This window comes from Stylophora pistillata, chromosome 2 (genome assembly GCF_964205215.1).
Source record: "Stylophora pistillata chromosome 2, jaStyPist1.2, whole genome shotgun sequence".
NCBI classification, from domain to species: domain Eukaryota; kingdom Metazoa; phylum Cnidaria; class Anthozoa; order Scleractinia; family Pocilloporidae; genus Stylophora; species Stylophora pistillata.
The window spans coordinates 12,588,948-12,606,673 of NC_142520.1; the positions used below are offsets into that span (position 1 = coordinate 12,588,948).

General features: G+C 38.4%; 1 protein-coding gene and 1 long non-coding RNA gene across 6 annotated transcripts in view; one reads left to right on the forward strand and one right to left on the reverse strand.

Moving 5' to 3' along the window:
* Positions 1 to 17,726, reverse strand: part of LOC111346825 (uncharacterized) — a 551,029-nt gene that overhangs the window by 420,179 nt on the left and 113,124 nt on the right.
* LOC111342141 (uncharacterized) lies at positions 2 to 13,710 on the forward strand. Of its 5 annotated transcripts, none has more exons than XR_002695926.2 (9): positions 2 to 586; positions 1,177 to 1,251; positions 3,511 to 3,585; positions 7,580 to 7,775; positions 8,091 to 8,298; positions 8,988 to 9,117; positions 9,502 to 9,566; positions 11,081 to 11,207; positions 12,395 to 13,710. It is a non-coding gene; the product is annotated as an uncharacterized LOC111342141 (long non-coding RNA). The 5 variants fall into 5 exon arrangements; XR_015996727.1 differs by having other exon boundaries at positions 8,991 to 9,117; XR_015996728.1 differs by having other exon boundaries at positions 8,216 to 8,298.

The following is a 17,726-nucleotide window of genomic DNA, read 5'->3' on the forward strand; positions in this document are numbered from 1 at the left end:
AGTTCGTTCAGATTTCGAGGGAGGGGCCGGAAAGTCAAAGATTCTCGCCGCCTGACAAACCCAATGAGCTGAATACATTTGAAAGAGAATGTTGTTCCTAATCTCGTAACCAGATTCTACCGTTTTACAGTAACTGAAATGCCATGGAAGGTCTACTAACTATGCCTAAATCTCAAAGAAATGCGAAATATGTGTATCAAGGCGCCCAAGCTCCCGGATATATTCCCTCCGCCTGCAAGAGAGGATTTGATCACTAATTCATATTTCAGACCAAATTCCGTTACATTTCCTACTTTGAACTAACGCATGGTCCCTAGTCCGAAGTCTAGAATTTTTCACAGCCGACTTAGCAAAGCCGCTTCCTGAGCAATTCGGTTTGAGTCGTTATTTTTCGACACCGGAAGCTTGTTTGAACGTGACTGACCGTCGCATGATCAAAGGAAAATTTTACTCGTGAGCTAAATCGTGTGGAAGACGATTTCCTCAAAGGTGACGGCATATACCTGTAAATTATTCTCATCCAATGCCCGTAATGGTTAATTAGAGGATAAAGAAAACTTTGGAAGTCAAAGCGGGGTTGGTTCGGGTAAGTTGTCAGTTTGTATCGACTGTAACTTTTGTCATAGTGAACGATAGGAAATGCAAGTTTTCTTCCCTCAACACAACCAAGAGGTATTATAGTACAAATTTCGTTTGCGCGTTTACGTTACATGGCCCTTCGACACGCATGATCTGATTCTTGATTCTACCTCTATCGCTGCAACACATTTCCTCGTAAATTAATTTAAGCCATGAGAATGTGGCATCAGATCAATATACACACATAACATACATAAACTTTATTTATACTTGAGTTTTATAGTAGCTAACGAGCTAATATCTTTGAGCTAAAAACTTGTTCCTGATAAGTTTAAGTATTCTCACTGAGTACCAGTTCGCTGTATAATATACGGACATTATAGGGAAAAGTTATGCATTAATCATTACTGGGAGCTCAGAATGGTCATGTGGGTGGCCATGCAGATGGCTGTCCAAACAGTGGTGGTGAAATTAATTGGTTGTTTGTCTAGACTCAATTCTTCCTCTTTGACACATTTCTTTAAGAATGCCAGTTCTATTGCTGCATTGTAGACAACTCACTGTTTTGTGAAAATTTTCTTTATTATATATGTTTAGGAATGACCCAAAGGATCAAGATGAACTCTCCAGCAGTGACAAAAAACCCAGGATTCTTTTACTGGGCCTCAGAAGGTATGCAGTTAACAGAGGGTTGTAGCTAAGAAGTTATGCTGCTGGATGAAATTTCAAGTGAGACAGCTCATTAAGATAGTGAACAATTGTGTGTAACCTTGGAAGAGCCTGTTTTGCTTAATACCAAGCCATCACCAGCCAAAAATGTAGCTGATGATCACTGCTTCATCATCCAGTAAAGTTTTGCTGACAGCCGGCACTTAGTGGCAACCCTGATAACACTGCTAAATTGTAGATTCAAGATCAAAATTTTTAGGCAAAATATAACATAGCTGATTACACATAACTATTTCTTCTCTGTCCCTCTGATGAAACTCAGCACTTGCTGATGTGTTTTTGAGCACACTCAAATAACACATTGGATTAAAAACAGTTTTAGGACTGAGTGGAGTCCAACTCAGTCTGTTATCAGTTGTCCAAGTGATTCAGAAAATTGTTAATTTTTAATTATGAATAATTGATTACACAAAGAATTGGACATTGAAGTCATAATTATTACCGAAAATCAAGCTATCAATTCATTAATTCATAAACAAACAACAGTTAACTCTGTGAAATGTGTGGCAGCAACAGTGAGCCCTCATATGCAATACTGTCTAATTACACAGGCACACTATCTCATAAAACTGTCTAAATTACACAACATGTACACTACCCAATTAGGGCTCAAATTATTAAGCTGGTGAGGACCAATCACATTCCAGAATTTTGTTATTGTCTTGATTTTGATCTGTTTGGTTGCTATGGCAATTTATCTACTTGAGAGTGGACTAAATGCAGATGAGGTCTAGATTCCTGAAAGTTTTATGCTCAGGATTGTTTACATTATACCTGTATTTATCATCTGTGGGAATCTTGAATCCTGAAATCCACTTGGCCAATTCCTTGCCTGTAACTGGTACAAACCAGGTTTCGTATTGTTTTCAGTGCTAATGGGGGCAAAGTAGAGAAGAGAAAACCAGCAGAAAAAACGAAAAAAAAAAAATGTCCTGGCTTAGTCTTAACCCCTAGGCTCCCATCAGTGACCAAGACAGAATTTCTCCTGGCAATATCAATACAATATTAAGTAGACAAGTGATGAGAATAGAGGAAAATATCAACTAGGAGATTATTAGTTGATCCAAATTGAATTCAAAATTCTCCAAAGTAACATGGTAAGAATTGTATGGCTGGAGGTGAGGAGAATTACAATGGGGATCATGGGAGTGAAAGAGTCAAGTATGGCCCCTCTGCTTTTGGCTTCATTATGTCAGGAATATATTTTTTTTCCTTAAAATATATAAACCACCCTGCTCAGTAAATAGCACATATACATGATTTGTGTTATCGTGTTAAACACACTTTGTAAATGCCCTCTTAATTAATTGGCTAAAGTTACTGTACACTGTTAATCAGTTGATTGTAGTTTTATATAAATTTTTTTTGTCATAAATTCTTGAAATGCTGACATTGTTAGAATGAGATAATTTGGTTTTATTAGCTGAGTAAGTTGATAATGTTAATTGATCACCGCAAAGAGTCTCTAAAACTGACATTTTTTAGCCTTAGCCCTAATTGACACTCTGACAAAGCATAACTATCTTATGGTGGTGGATTCACATCATCAGTTCAGTTAATAAAACTGATTTTATTATATAGATACTGATGAAATACCAGGATTTCTCCTTTTATTAAAAAATCATATCTTCACCGAAGCAGCGAAGATACTATAATTTTTATCTTTCATGTGTGAGGATATTGGTGTGGCCATGGTTACCAACATAATTATCCAATTGCTGTTTCAAAAATGATTTAAAAAATTGTCTTTTATGTGGAAATTTCATCAGTATCTATATAATAAACAGGACATTACATGGCCGCTTGGGGATACAAATTTTATTCTCTCGTGCTGAGAGTATCTCTCACTCGTTCGCTGTGCTCACTCGTGAGAGATACTTTCAGCACTCGAGATAAAATTTGTATCCCCGCGCGGCCATGTAATATCCTCTATTTTTATTAAATTATCCTGTACTGATGAAGCACCACAGCTTCTTTAGGATTTTACCCCCTTAAATTTATTCATTTGGTAATATATACCAGACAAGTCATTTTCTAAAGTACACTCATATGGTAATTCACCTGATGTTTCACTTGGAATTAAGCCATTAAATTTTGTCTCCTAATCAATCGGCCGATAATGAAAAAGTTGTAATTTTTGTTTGCAAGACCATAGACATGGTATTTCCTATAGACTACACTGAAGTGCATTTTTTTTTCCAGTGGTATGTTTTTAGGATGGTTATATGTGTGGAAGCCTTGGGAAAGCTCCATATGACTGTAACAAGAGCATACAAGGTATTAGCTGGAGCAATATAGTCTCTTAAGTGACCAGCATCTAATTTGTCCTTACAATATCACCCCTGAATTTAACATAAAGGTCACAATGGTAAAGGATCAGGCTGGATAATTAGATAATATAGGGAGATTAGTGGCATGTTAATTACTTCTGGGAGTTTGTGTCACTGAAACTGGGATAATAGCATTTTGGCAGGACAGGCTTGTAAGGCACCCTTCGTCACACACCCCACTCAGTTGTTAACTAAGAAGAGTTCTAGTGATGAACACCTAACTTCTCCCTATAATATCCATACATTATCCAGCAAACAGGTACTGAGAATTAACACTCAAAATTATCAAATAGAAGTGTTATCTTGATCTAACACCAAATTTTCAGGAAGACAGAGAGACTCGAATCAACAATCAAATTTTGACACCACTGCCAAGCAGTGCACTCCAGGTAAACTTCTTGCATACATGGGAAACACAAGTAATGGTTTGCACCATTCACCATCCATTTTCCTGACAAACTGATTGTAAATGTTCCATAGAGGAACCAAACTGTTTTTAAATGTAACCAGCCATTTGTCGACTCTCAAACAAACAGGACAGCAGGCCTTTGTAGCTGCGATTAGACTGTCAGTGTTCTTGCCCTGTGCATCCTACTTTACTGCCTAAAGTACCCCGGCCCTACCAAGATTCTTGGATTGGATCTTCTCTCCTCTAGCTTTCTCACAGTCTATTGTTTTTTTTTCGTGATTTGCCTTTAATAGTCAGCTTTGTATTCAAGTGGATGAGAAGAAATGATTATGCCACTCAGTGCCTGACCATCCTCAGGGATACAACGGCACTTACCCTCCAATATCAGGCTCGCGCGCCTTGCCACAAACAGGGGATTCTTTACCTGGTTGTTGTAATAATAATAATATTAATAATAATAATAATAATAATGTTTATTTCTTATATTGCGCAGTCTAACATGCAATAAAAGACATGATCCAATGTGCATTACAACATTAAAAATCTTACAGCAATGAGGCTAATCCTAATAGTTATAGTAATAATATAAATAATAGTAATAATAATAATTTACAATTTTTTGGAAAAACAATAAAGGTAAAATATGAATTAATAAAAGAACTAATAGAAAGCTAAATTAAAAAGATGTGTCTTTAGTAAAACTTTAAAAGTATCCAGTGATTGTTGTGAGCAGTTGGGTAGCAAATTAGAGTCACCTTTGATGTGGTGATTCACAAAATCGGGTGGATTGTGTGGCTCGATCCCACCCATTTTCTGTCGTGGTGGGATTTCTTCTCATTGTTGGAAGTCTTGCTAGTGGATTTGTCCATTTCTCTGTCACTACCAGTGGTCTGCTCCAGACAGTATGGCACGCAAAGAGAAAATCACCATTTTGATTCCAATTTTTAGCCTTTCTATTGCATTGAGCAGCTTATCATCCACTTGTCACATCCTGTCTCCACCCTTGCAAACAGAATTTCCAGAGAAAGAAATTTCTAGGAATTCTCAAAAAATTCTCAACTATGCAAAAAAGCTCTGATTTGATAATCTTGGAATTACTGGGAATTTCTGGGAGAGGAAGGTTCCAGTTTTGTGAGGACTTGGAATTCCTAGGAATTCCTTGGAATTCACAGCTATACAAACTACCTTTAAGTCAGTTAAGAAGGGTGTAATTCTTGGAAATTTCTGGGAATTGAATTTGAGGCAAATTAAATAACCCTGAAATCCAAATAACTCCAAGAAAGTCTCAATACCTTGAATGTAAAGGTTTTAATATAAGACAAGGAGTAATTTTAGAGGCTTAAAAGTTTGGTTCAATAAAAGATATGCTATACAAATTGTACTAAGAGATGTATATACCTGTACATGTTTATCGTGGAATTCATTATATTTAAACTAAGTCTTAGTAAATCTTAACATTAATATGCATTTTTTTCATAAAGCAGCAGTCAATTAAAGTAAGTGCAAATTATCGATTTGAATCCTATGAACTCATATCACAGATTTGCTTTCTAACCTCAAAGGCCTCTTGGATTCCATAATCTTAAAAGTTTTTATTGTGATGAAAAATCTCATGTCCACAGAATGTGCTAAAATCATAAAACATAAACATAATCATAAGCATGGGACAACGCTTCGGAATGTGCACATCCATTTGTAGGCAAGAATTCTAACATACTATAATCGCTTCCTTCTCTTGTACAAATGTTTCTTCATTATGAGACGCACTTGACTTTGTTGGCACTGCTGCTAGTTCAGTGGAAGCAAAAGACTAGGGAATCGAGATGGTTGTGTTGGAACGTGTTGCTGAACACTTGTTACGGTCCAACTTTGTTGATTTGGGTACTGGTACACTGATCATCTACTTAACAATTATTCCACGAGCGCGCATTGGATATGAGATGATAGATAGCCAACGAGGCGCGTAGCGCCGAGTTGGCTATAATCATCTCATATCCAACAAGTGCGAGTGGAATAATTGTTTTATTAAAAACGTTAAATTAAATTAAATTTTATTCCATTTTTAGCTCCCTTTTAATTTTAATCTGACACGTACGCTTGCCATATTTGTAGATTATGGTATATTGGCTGATATACCATAATGGCTAAGCCAATAAAAAGTCTTGAATTGCATTATCCAATGATCTAGTTTTTAATAAAAGTTCTTATACTTCCTCAAAACAAACAGCATAGCATGAACAGCCTACATTTGAATTTTAACACACAAGAGTTTTATCCAAAGAAGTTACAACCACATAAAATTAAGTCAAAGCCTGACTCAGGGAGGAAAGGATAAAATGTCATTTGTATCATCATCCCAAATGAAATGATTCCTTTCAAGACTATGTTTTGACTGATAGTAGTCATTGCAATAATTATAACTCAAGTTATTGCATTTCATGAAAAAGAATCAACAGCTAGATTTTATTCACAATTTGTGTCAAACCAAATTTAATGATTCACTAGGACTATTTTAAACAAATAACTGTAATCGAGGATAATTTCTATGAAGTTTTCAAGAAAAGAAAAAGAAATCAAATTTCATTCTAATATTACTACATGTCAATGTTAATATACAATAGCAAATAATTAACATGTAAACCCGAGTTAAGCATGACTTTGTAAATAGATTTCATTGACTACTTGAATTTTTAGCTGGGAGTTAATGCATGTATTTATTTGATATTAATTAATAGTTGCCTCAAAGTTTTCCTAAAATCCCTAGTAATTTTTCAACATTCCTAGAAAGTCCTAAAAATTCCTAGGAATTCCTAGCAAGTTTTTAGATTCACAGTATTTCAGGGAAGTCATTGGTGCTCTGAATGTCCTGTTGGCTATAAACATGGAATTTTTGGGAATTTCTAGGTTTTTTGCCTTGGAATTCCAAGTCTGAATTTACTGTAAAACTTCACACCTCTTATTCCCAGTAATTCCTAGGATAATCCTAGGAATTTCTAGGAAGATCCATCTTGCAAGGGCACAGTCTATCATTGCTATGGAGATCAATATTCCAAATTCCAATTTGACGCGGAGTCAAGAGTTTTTAACAAGATCAGGCAGAATATTTATTTATTTATTATTTGATCTGCCAGAGAGTAATTTATCTGTTCGAGAGCATTATCTGCCCTTCCGATACAACTGGGCCTGGAAAGGGGGTGCCCTAAAATTTTTCCCAGTGTCTCGCTACATGTGCATGTTTTTTCAGTACTTTCTAGTGCTGCCTAAGGTAATGAAAACTGGTTGTACGTGCATAGGGGTTAATAATCAAGCGTGACGTCAAGTTGTTTTTTCTTTGACTGACTCAAATGAGAGACCTAACACCAAATTCTTGTAACTTATATACCTGGAAATGTGTAGCAGCCAGAAGAGAGAATTAACAATTGGGTCTTGGAGGTTGAAGAGTTAAAAGGAAATATGTAGCAGTAAGAGAGGAGAATTTACATCAGATCTTGAGAGTTTAAAGGTCAACATGTTTGTTTCTTTTCCTGCACAGGATTCCTAACCTCTGGACTGGTTCAGGGACATGAAACTTTATCTAATATGTAGGTCCACCTGTGTATTTTGAGACTAATGGAGGCCATGAATATGAACATCCTTCTGGACAAAACAAGATTTGTGGCTCAACAGGCTACGGGTCCTTTTCTTCAGTACAAAAAATCTACAGTGCTTCACTAGCTGATACCTGAGGGGTAAGTTCCTTTAGATTTCTTATAGTCTGCTGTTGGGTTGACTACAACCAGGATGCAATTGAAATGGTGGACTATGGGGTTAGCTCTATTGCAAACAGTCATGAGCATTGTTTACACAAATATTTATGTGGATTTACGTGTTTGACCAATTATTGGTACTGCATGCATTTAACGTTATGCTCACCTGATTGGCTTGCTTTCCAGGAAATAATCAGACTTCAGACTTTTTTTTCTACAGATATTGATTTTCTGAGTTTCACAGTATATTCGTAGAGGAATCAGTTTCAATAAATTGTTTGTTTTTAATTCAACCAGATCCAAGATAGCTATGTCGGCATGTTCTTGGTCAGATGACTATTTCAGCTGGCTTGAACCTAGCAGGGAGAACTCATGTTGTTGTATAAAGTACACAGTTAACGACACGTGTTTCCATTCAACAGTAATGCCACATAACTCAACTAATACAACAACTCCAGCACCTCCTGTCATCTGGTACCGTTTGTCTTCTGTAATGCAACCTGAGGTGAGTGCTTACATTCTTGTGATATCCTGGAATGACTTGAAACGACCAGTTTAAATTCCTCACCCCAGCCGAGCAAGATTCAAATTCCCAGCCCCTAGGGCACCCCAAGGGGCAGATATCAATTGCCCATAGCCTGTCGGGGGGAGGGGGGAGGGGAAGGAGAAGGGTTTGTTGAAGCTTGGAATTGATCAAACTGATGAACAACCCCTCCAGGAAAGAGTATTAATACCCTTAGTTGCTTCATGCTGTGGAAACTGGGATAACCCAGGGCAGCATGGGATATTTGGCTAGAATACAAACTTGACATTTTTCTTTACTAGTTAAATAGAGATTGGGAGGAACTTAAAGAGAAGCCTTGAGCTACAAATTACAGATTATGTAACCAAACAAAGCTTGTTGTACCCTGGATGTTGTGTGTATATTAAGGAATCCTTACAAAAACTCAGTACCAGTCTTTCTTAATGCAGGGCTCGACGCTAACTTTTCAAGTTACTAGCCAAGTGGCTTGTGACATCTTAGATGTTAGGACAATTTCAGTTTTTTCACTAGCTAAACTAGCTAGTGGAAATCGAAAACCATTAACAAAACTAAATTTCTACTGGTCTGGGGCAAGTTGGCTGCCGTTAGTGTTGAGCACTGTTAATATCTTACCTCAGTGAAATTTCTTATTTCTGTTCCTTTTGTTTTAGTAGTTGATGATGATTTCTGCAAACCGTGCCTGAATTTAAGCCAAAAGGGTTGGAGACCGACCCCCAAGCAGTGCGATAAGTTCCTGCCATTTAATCTCAAGGATAACCCAGAGACAAAATGCACCAAAGGGTGAGGAATTCAAGTTTAATGTAACCTTTTAACTCCGGAGAGTGAGCAAGACAAAATTTCTCCTTAAAATGGCAATACAATATCAAGGGGACAAGTGTTGAGAATCAAAAGAAATATCAACAAGGGAATTATTACAGTAGTTGATCAGATACCAAATTCTCCTAATCATAAGTTAGAGTGGTCTGATTTGTCAATTCAGTTTCCAAGTGGATGCTCTCTCAGGTTACAGAGTCCGCATGTAACTGGTTACTCACACTTGAAATGATCTATCCACACAGTTAAGAACCCCCTCCCTACTTAAAAAGAATCTTTTCCCATAAACGAAGAAGAAATGACTTCAGGTAAACTTTTACTCTATGTGCACCACTGTATTTCCCTCTCCAGGGGTCATGCAGCATATGGTGATGCTCTCCGGCTTGGGGACAAAAATGATGAGTACCCTACCCAGGGTGAGTATTCGTTGTGTATGTATATGTGTTGGGTCAGTGTTATGCCTTTCGCCAGAATAAAGGGATAAGTTTCTAAAGAAGCTGTGATGCTGCGTCAGTGGGAGTATCAAAGTAATCTTGATTTTATTAACTGAGTTGATAATTAGCAATTGGTTCGTGCTTTAGCGTGCACCATCGAGTTATGGAGCACGTGGGAAGTTAGGAGAGTACGAAATAAGCTAGAGTTGCCCTCGGCTATTGATGCGAATTGCATTATAGTTCCCCTTGCTAACAATGGCCGCTCGCGCGAAAAAAAAAATTTCTCGCGAAGCGATTTGCTCACGCTATCAGCGTGCACTATAGGGATTTTGAGCACGCTTACAGACCTTCCAACCCTCACTGTTTGACCGTGAGACTCACGGTTTGCGATGCCAACTCGCGGTCTCATGGTTTTGCCTCTTCATCTCACGGTGAATCAGAAAGTCTTACAAATGTCAAACAATACCGGAAGGTACAAAGTAATATCCAGAAGTCTGTGCTCATAACAGCCGAATTTAACAAAACTAATCTGTGAGGGAAATGGCGGTTAGGGTTGGCCTCAGTCTCCAGCCGACCGTGGGTGTCTCGATGCGCCCGCGATCCTCCCCACCGCCAGAGGATCGCAGGCGCACCGAGACACCCACAGCAAAAGAGTACAACAAAGAGCACTAATAAGGTAAAGAATACTATGAAACAAATAATGTGTAGTTGTTGTTTTAATTGACGCATATTTTTGAAGTCTCCAGGTTTGAGGTCCTAATCTCCAGGTTTTTCTGGGCTTTATTTTTCAAAACCTCCAGATTTGGATGTAATGGGGGCTGGAAGGTCTGCGCTTACGTACACTGAATTTGATTGCGTGGCTCTGCTAGCTATGTTGTAACGTAATTTGGCCACCGTGAAGAGTTTTAAAGCTGGCGTTTTAAGCGTTAGCCCTTCGTCATCGTTCTGACTAAGGGCTATAGCCGGCTCGAAACGTCAGCTTTGAAACACTTCCGTCGGAATACCCTATTTCCTCCCCTAACCTCACTTCCAAGGTACCGACTGGTAAATTTGTGCGAGGAGAGTTTTACCAAAACACTGCCATTAAAATAATATACTACACGATAAAAAAGAGAGAGAGGAAAATGTCTGAGAAAATGTTTGAGTGGAAACGAGGCTTGTGAGTGAATTTTCAGAAAATGACTATCACCAGTAACATAGAAATCTGAAGTGCTGCTAAAGTAAATTTTTCGACCGCTTGAAAGAAGTATCTGAATGGAAATGTTTTGTGAATGAAGAAAAAAAGATTTATTGTAATAAGAAAACAAGCGACCACAACAACAAAAATATTACATTCGACACTCGAACTTCAAACAGAAGTACATGGCAAAAAATATTCTAGTTTTCCTTGCAACTTGGACCGCAAAGCGTCCAAAATCGAATGTAAAAGCAATTTAACCTTTTGTTTAAGAGAGTCAGTTATTAATATGTCCCTTCCTCACTTTTTTCTTTTCCAGCCTCTTACTTTATGTTCTACCACACAATCCTGAAAACGTCACCAGAATACACAGCAGCTTTGAAGAGCGTACGTAAAATTGGAAAGAACATCTCAAAGACACTTGGTGTGGAAGTGTTCCCATACAGGTAAGAAAATACACCAAATACATAACGATGAACCCTCGATGAAATACTGCCCTTGGTTAATCGCCGCGGATGGGAGTAAAATGTAAAGAATAAAAAAGAATGAACGCTGCTCTAAAACAGAAGCTTGTGGCGTCTATTCTGAGGGTTTTAGGAAATAAATTCGAGGAATTGTTGACCAATCCCGGACCTACTCATTTGCAAGCTAACTAAGAAGTGTGACATGGTATTGCTTTGCACAATAACTACAAATGATGTACCATAATTGTAGACCATGTAAGCCGTCCTTGCATAAATGCTACACCTGACGAAAACGCTGTTAATTAATAATTGGTGCCACTGTACGCGACCAAACAACATGAGCTTGGGATATAGCCCCATATCCCGCGTTCTCTCTGTACTGGTCAGCAGAGGGCGTTTAAGAACTCAGCACGTCTCGCAAAGAGTATGGAACGTAGCTCCGGTGGTGTGGCTTGTACTTGTTGTTCTTTGTGTAGGCCTCCATTTCCACCGGCTTTAAAGCTGAACTAGACAAGCCTGGTTTACTATCGCTGTCTTGAAAGTTGTTTATTTCCCGTAACCACCATCATGTAATTCCTTTTTGTTTATTTCCTCTTTTTTTTGTCTGATAGCGTATGTACGTTTTCTACGAACAATACCTTACGGTTGTAAAGGAAACTTGAGAAAATCTTTTGTATTGTGCAGCTCAGTTTATTAAATTTCAGATCTGGGTAAGTCCCAAATTCCTATTTTAAGGTAAATTTGATGTGATTTGAAACAAAAACATCGAGTTATACGATTGTTATTCCGGATGTTTGTTAACTGTAGATACCATTGAATGATTTTATTGACTCTAAAAGATACTTGTTGCCGTCAAATATTGATATCTTGAGAGAACGGTTTTTTGATTGAGCGACGTCAATCCAAAACCAAAGTATTTACAACGACCTTCGAGAGGAAAGGAAAATACCGGAAAGGGCCAATGAGAACTCAATGTAAAACCAACCAAACTGCTTTACGTTGCGGGAAAACGCGAGCGATCAACTTGTGATTGATTTTAGTTGCATCTGATTGGTTTAGAGAGTGGTACGAGTTTTCTGGACCAATCACAGTAAAGCAAAAGCAAAGCGATCTCGGATTGTTTTCGACTCTTACTAAAAATGGTTCTTTGTCCTTCTTCTTTTTTCTAGCTGCCACCTTCGTTGTGACCTTCCTTCACTTGGGATTCAATCTGAGTATAGTGATCATAGTGACCTTTACAGTGGCTCTCATCATTGTCAATTTGATGGGTCTGATCTACATTTGGAACATTTCTCTAAACGCCGTCTCACTTGTTAACGTTGTAATGTATGTATAAATAGCTGAGGGTTTTAAAAAAGCAGAGTTAAATGTTTGAATACAGGTTAAACTTAAAGTATACGCAAATTGGTCAGGCAGGTGAGTGCCAATTTCCCGCACTAAGCTGAGGAAAATTATCGCAAACAACTGCTTTCAAGCAAAATTTACGAATATAAATTGAAACATTCATACAAACTTTAAAAGCAAATAAGAAAAAGGAGGAGGCATTATTGCGAATTCACATTACGAGGCATTATTGCGAATATGCCTATTCAGGTGTTACTCACACTCTGCAGTTCAAAACTGAAGTTCGTTGCGATGATAAAACCAAAAAATAAGAAAAAAATCGGATCCAAACGATGTCATTCCTTGCTGGTTTTGTTTCGACTAAGTGTGTTTTGACACATACTATTTGACAAACCATTGTCCTTTATTAGTTATTTTATAACCAAGACAATTTTGTTTTCATCATAGGCGTTGGGTATATCATGAGTAGAGTTTTGCTCGCATATTGCGCGGGCGTTTACCGTTAATTCACATCCCTCACGAGTAGAAAGAGCTAAGGAAGCTGCTGCGAAAATGGGCAGCTCAGTAAGTTTTAAGTTATGGTGTGCTTAACTTTCAATATCTGTAGCTATATCTCCTGGAACACACAACATACAAAATTTTGCAGATAGCTTTGTAGCTGTAGAAAGCAGCTTGCAAAGATAAAACATTCTTGAAGCTTCTGCAAGGCTAAGTTTTCTGTTGAGCAAACTCTGTGTCCTTTAGATCATTACCCAGTATTGCTCCATTTCTTAATTTGTTGCAGCCATTTTCATCCATTTGCGTGCAATGTTCACTTTGTATTGAAGGAAGTTGGTTTCTAAATATTGGGTAACTATCTTTGACGCCAAAAACTTGAGGCTTCCAGCAAAAGCGCGGGGAAGTCTTGGCTGACTAAGTCACCATTGGGTAACGTTTAGCATCCGATTGGTTGAGAGGGTTTGGCGAGTTTTCTAGACCAATCACAGGGCGTAGTTAAGCAAGAGCAATGCAGACCTGGATTCCTCTCGACAGTCAGTTATAACTTTCTGGGTGTCAGCCTTAGTGACCAGGCCTGAAAGACTTGACCGCATGCATTGAATTTATTATTGTATATTGACATTTAATAAAAACAAACAATCTATTTTTTTGTTTTGTTTTTTTTTTTTTGTTCAGGTTTTGAGTGGAATTACATTAACAAAGTTTTCTGGGATATTAGTGCTTTACTTTTCCAAGTCTGAAATATTTCAGTTTAGCATTTCTCCTAACTCGGCAAAAATAAAACTCTTTCTGTGTCTTTTGTTTTCACCGTTAGGTTTTTACGCTTGGCCTCGTTTTGAAAGTGAGGTTACCCTTACGTTGCTGAGGAATATAATATAATACAATCCTCCTAAATGGCGGCTAAAAGTTAAACAACCGAGGATTATACAAGAACTTTTAGAGCGGTGCCACAACAACTTTGCTACTCTTTCAATAAGCTATCATTAATCTTCCTTTTTTTTTTTTAATTAACGTCAAAGCTTTGGATAGGGAAACTTTTTGTGTCCCAGCAAGATGGTATCGTATAAAACGATAATTTGGTTTTATCAACTGAGTTGGTTAAGAGTTTCTAAGCCAGTGTTTCGAGCGTTAACCCTCCATCATTCGCTCTGACGTAGGGCTAACGTTCGAAACGTCAGCTTAGAAATTCTTTACGGTAGCCACTTTACTTAACTCAGTTTAAGAAACCAAATTATCCTGTAATACCCCGACGCAGCAGCTCAGTTTCTTTAAAAACTAACCGCCTTTATTCTCTACATTTGAAAATGTCACGTTTCACTGCCACGTATTAATTTGGTTGAGGATTATCCTCTGATGGTTGGTTAAAATTTGTCTGAAAAAATTTGCAAGAGTTAGTGTCGACTTACCGTGCTTGTAACATCTGTATTTCTTCTTCCTGCCTCTGTTAAGAGAGCTCACTAAGATCTACTTTGTTCTTGTCCATACTTATACATTACCAATGTCCATACGTTCGCTTGCGCTGATCTTATCGTGACAATATTTGACGCTTAATATGCAATATTGACATTGTTTCCTATCTGTGCTTAGCCTCGATATGACCTCGCGAAATGTTTCAGTCGTGAACCGTGCATTTAGATGTTGAATCCAAATTAAATCAGTTTTCCTTTTAATTTACTTATTTTTTTCCAGGCTACTTCCGTATGCATGTTGGCTTGGTAATACTGGGTGCTCTGCACGGGCTATTTCTTCCTTCCTGTTTTGTTAAGTTACGTTGGCCCAGGTCCCAGAAAAGTTCCTCCTACAACGACTTCATCAGATCACACCTCAGCCGTTTCCGAGCGCACGCTGCTAATTAAGGCGTAACTAATCGCTAATGTAAAATAAATTCTAACGGTAACTTTAACCTCTCTCCGCCCAGGTATTCTAGCTTGGCATGTATCTAGGCGTTGTTTGATCGGCGCGCTACGTGGCCTCGTATTCCTTCCTGTAGTTATGAGTTATGCGGGCCCGATGTCTTCAATGTCAGCGATGGTGTTGGAATGTGAGTCGTCGTTAAGTCCTCAATTCTTAGAGGACACAACGGATCATTAAGGGAAACCTTTTTTCTACTCTGATCGCGCTACAATCCGGTGATTTTGAACTGCTAAATTTGCAATTTTCTTTGCACATGATATTTTTGTCGTCATATGATATATCCTAAACTCATTCTAATAACGCAAAATTAATTTAAGATTATTAAAAAATGGCAAATTAACAGTGATCCATAGTGATGAAGCTTTTAAAAGCTGTGTTACGTGAGTACTGTTTGTTGCACCTGATGGGAAAAATAAAGCTCGTAGCCTTCTACATCTTGCTGTTTCTGTTTCCATGAACTAATTAAAAAGATATTCGCAATCAAGGAAAGAAGCAAATCTTTTCGGGCAGCTCGCCTATTTTCCCTTTGACCCGACTGGGTTAAAAATGATTTGGCCTATACTATTTTTTTAAAGTGCCCCTGAGACGAAAATTGACCATTTTATTTTGGCCTAAATTGTTTACACAATGTTGAATTGGATCAAGTTAGGACCCTTTTTGCCATTAAAAGCTCAAAACAAACCTTCGATGACCAATTTTTACCGCTTCAAAGTCGTTCAAAAATCGTCCGCCATTGCTGAAAACATGTTCCAGCCAAGCCCGCTTAAACGTCATCATGACGTCAAAGGCTCAACAGACTTATGCTTTGCTTTGTCACAACTCCCTTTGTTCGCTGCACAGAGAATCACTGTTTCGTTGTCAGTCGGGAAATGTCGACTTTTTCAGACGATGAATTGTCCCAGAAATCATCTGAAGCTTCTGTGGATAGTTTTGCGCCGACAAACAATGAATTTTTGCCCTGCGAATAAAGATAAACAAAGAACGGCACGGATTCCCCATGTGGCTTTTGTGATCGCATCGCTTTATCAGCTTCTAACTGTATGTTTGCTTGTCGTAAGGAATTTTCCCTTTTTGTAAGAAATGATCGGGTGATTAGTAAAATAAAAATTGGGTAATCGGGTGATTAGTAAAAATAGTTTTCGGCAATGGCTAATTGTGTATCCGAAGGCGGATATTGGGAGTTTGTGGAAGCCATTTCTAAGCCATCAATGTGTTTTCCCCGATGCATTTGGTCAATGATCTCATTAACCCTTTCCTACGTGTTTTTTTACTATCGGTGCTTTGAGAGGTTTGAAGTGAACTCTGTTGTTGAGTTGCACTTTGGCCTCTTTTGTTTTTTCTGTCTTATGAAGACTATTGTTGTGTTACTTCGGTGAGGTTTAAAGCAGAGTTTGTTTGAACTCTTTTAGAGCCGTGACCTCATTGCTGCAAGTAGCGTTATGACAATTTTCCAAGTAGCTCTGAAGGGCGATAGAAGACTGAACCGGTGGCATTCAGTTTGATATGAAACAGAAGTGGTTCTTTGTTTTGTCCGTGAAAGGTGTAACGGAGGCGCATTCGTCTTGCGAATAGATCTCGCAGAGGTTGGCCTGATTTTAAATTCGTTTGTCATGGGCGTTGGGATGAATTTGAGACCCTTTGATAGTGCGCTGACTTGGCTGTCAGATGGTTGATAGTTTGACAGGCTTTTAAAGAAATTATAATTTTCTCGGTTTTTTGGCTGCAAGCCTACATTTTAAAGTGTTTTTACGCTCTGTGTCTGAAGCTGTTTGTTCTGCTTTCGCTGATATTAAAGCCAGCTTTTTTTAGAATAGAAGCGCACAATTATATTTTTCATCTCTTTTGTATAAAAGTGAGCTCTTTGAGGTTAGAAATCTCAATCCTCAACTCGGCTATTTTATCATTCTTATTTACATTGTTCACCGAGTACTTTCCTTTGTGTAAAGTTTTATGCCAGAGTTGTTTAGTTTAGTTTAGTTTAATTCATTTCGCCACAGGAATGGCAGGAGAAAGGAACAGAGCTTTCGTTCCAATTGACACCTAACCCCTTTCTTATCCACCCATCCCACCCCGGGGAGGACATCCATCACACAGTGATCTCGTCTTGGGAAATTAACGTCTCCTACCCCAACCCTGCAGGAGACGGGACCTCCATTTATCGTCCCTATCCGAGAAGACTAGAAAGTCTAACCATTTGCAGATATTATTACAAAGGCAGCACTTTCTTCTCAGTTAATTAAAGACCCTGAGTGTTGGTCCAGCCGGATTTGAACTCACGACCTCCCGCTCAACAGTCCGGCGCTCTACCAGTTGAGCTAACCGGGAGGCGGTGGATATTAAAGGTGGATATTGATCAGCTCATATGTAAAGGTGACAAACTCCGTGGAGTTTCGTAGACTTCGCTTTCCGGCGTCAAGATCGCACTGAACCCGACAGAATTCTTCGCCTAGGTCCTTCAAAGTACTCAGATCTCTCAAAACAGTCCTCCGAGAAGTTTTCGGAGTAGATCACAAATATTTCTGTAGGATTGAAGTTTACTCGGCGAGGTCGCACAAATCGCATCCGTTTTTCCCGCTCTGATCTAATTGCAAGGCTCCGATGCAGAGAAATACCTGCAGCATGGTCTGCACGATTACTTCAGCTTTGATTACCCATCGATGCCCAGTCATTTTTGTTTAGTTTTTGTAAGAATAGAGTAAAGCACTCTGTTATGTTTGCTTGACATTTTGCCATGTGAGATTTTCG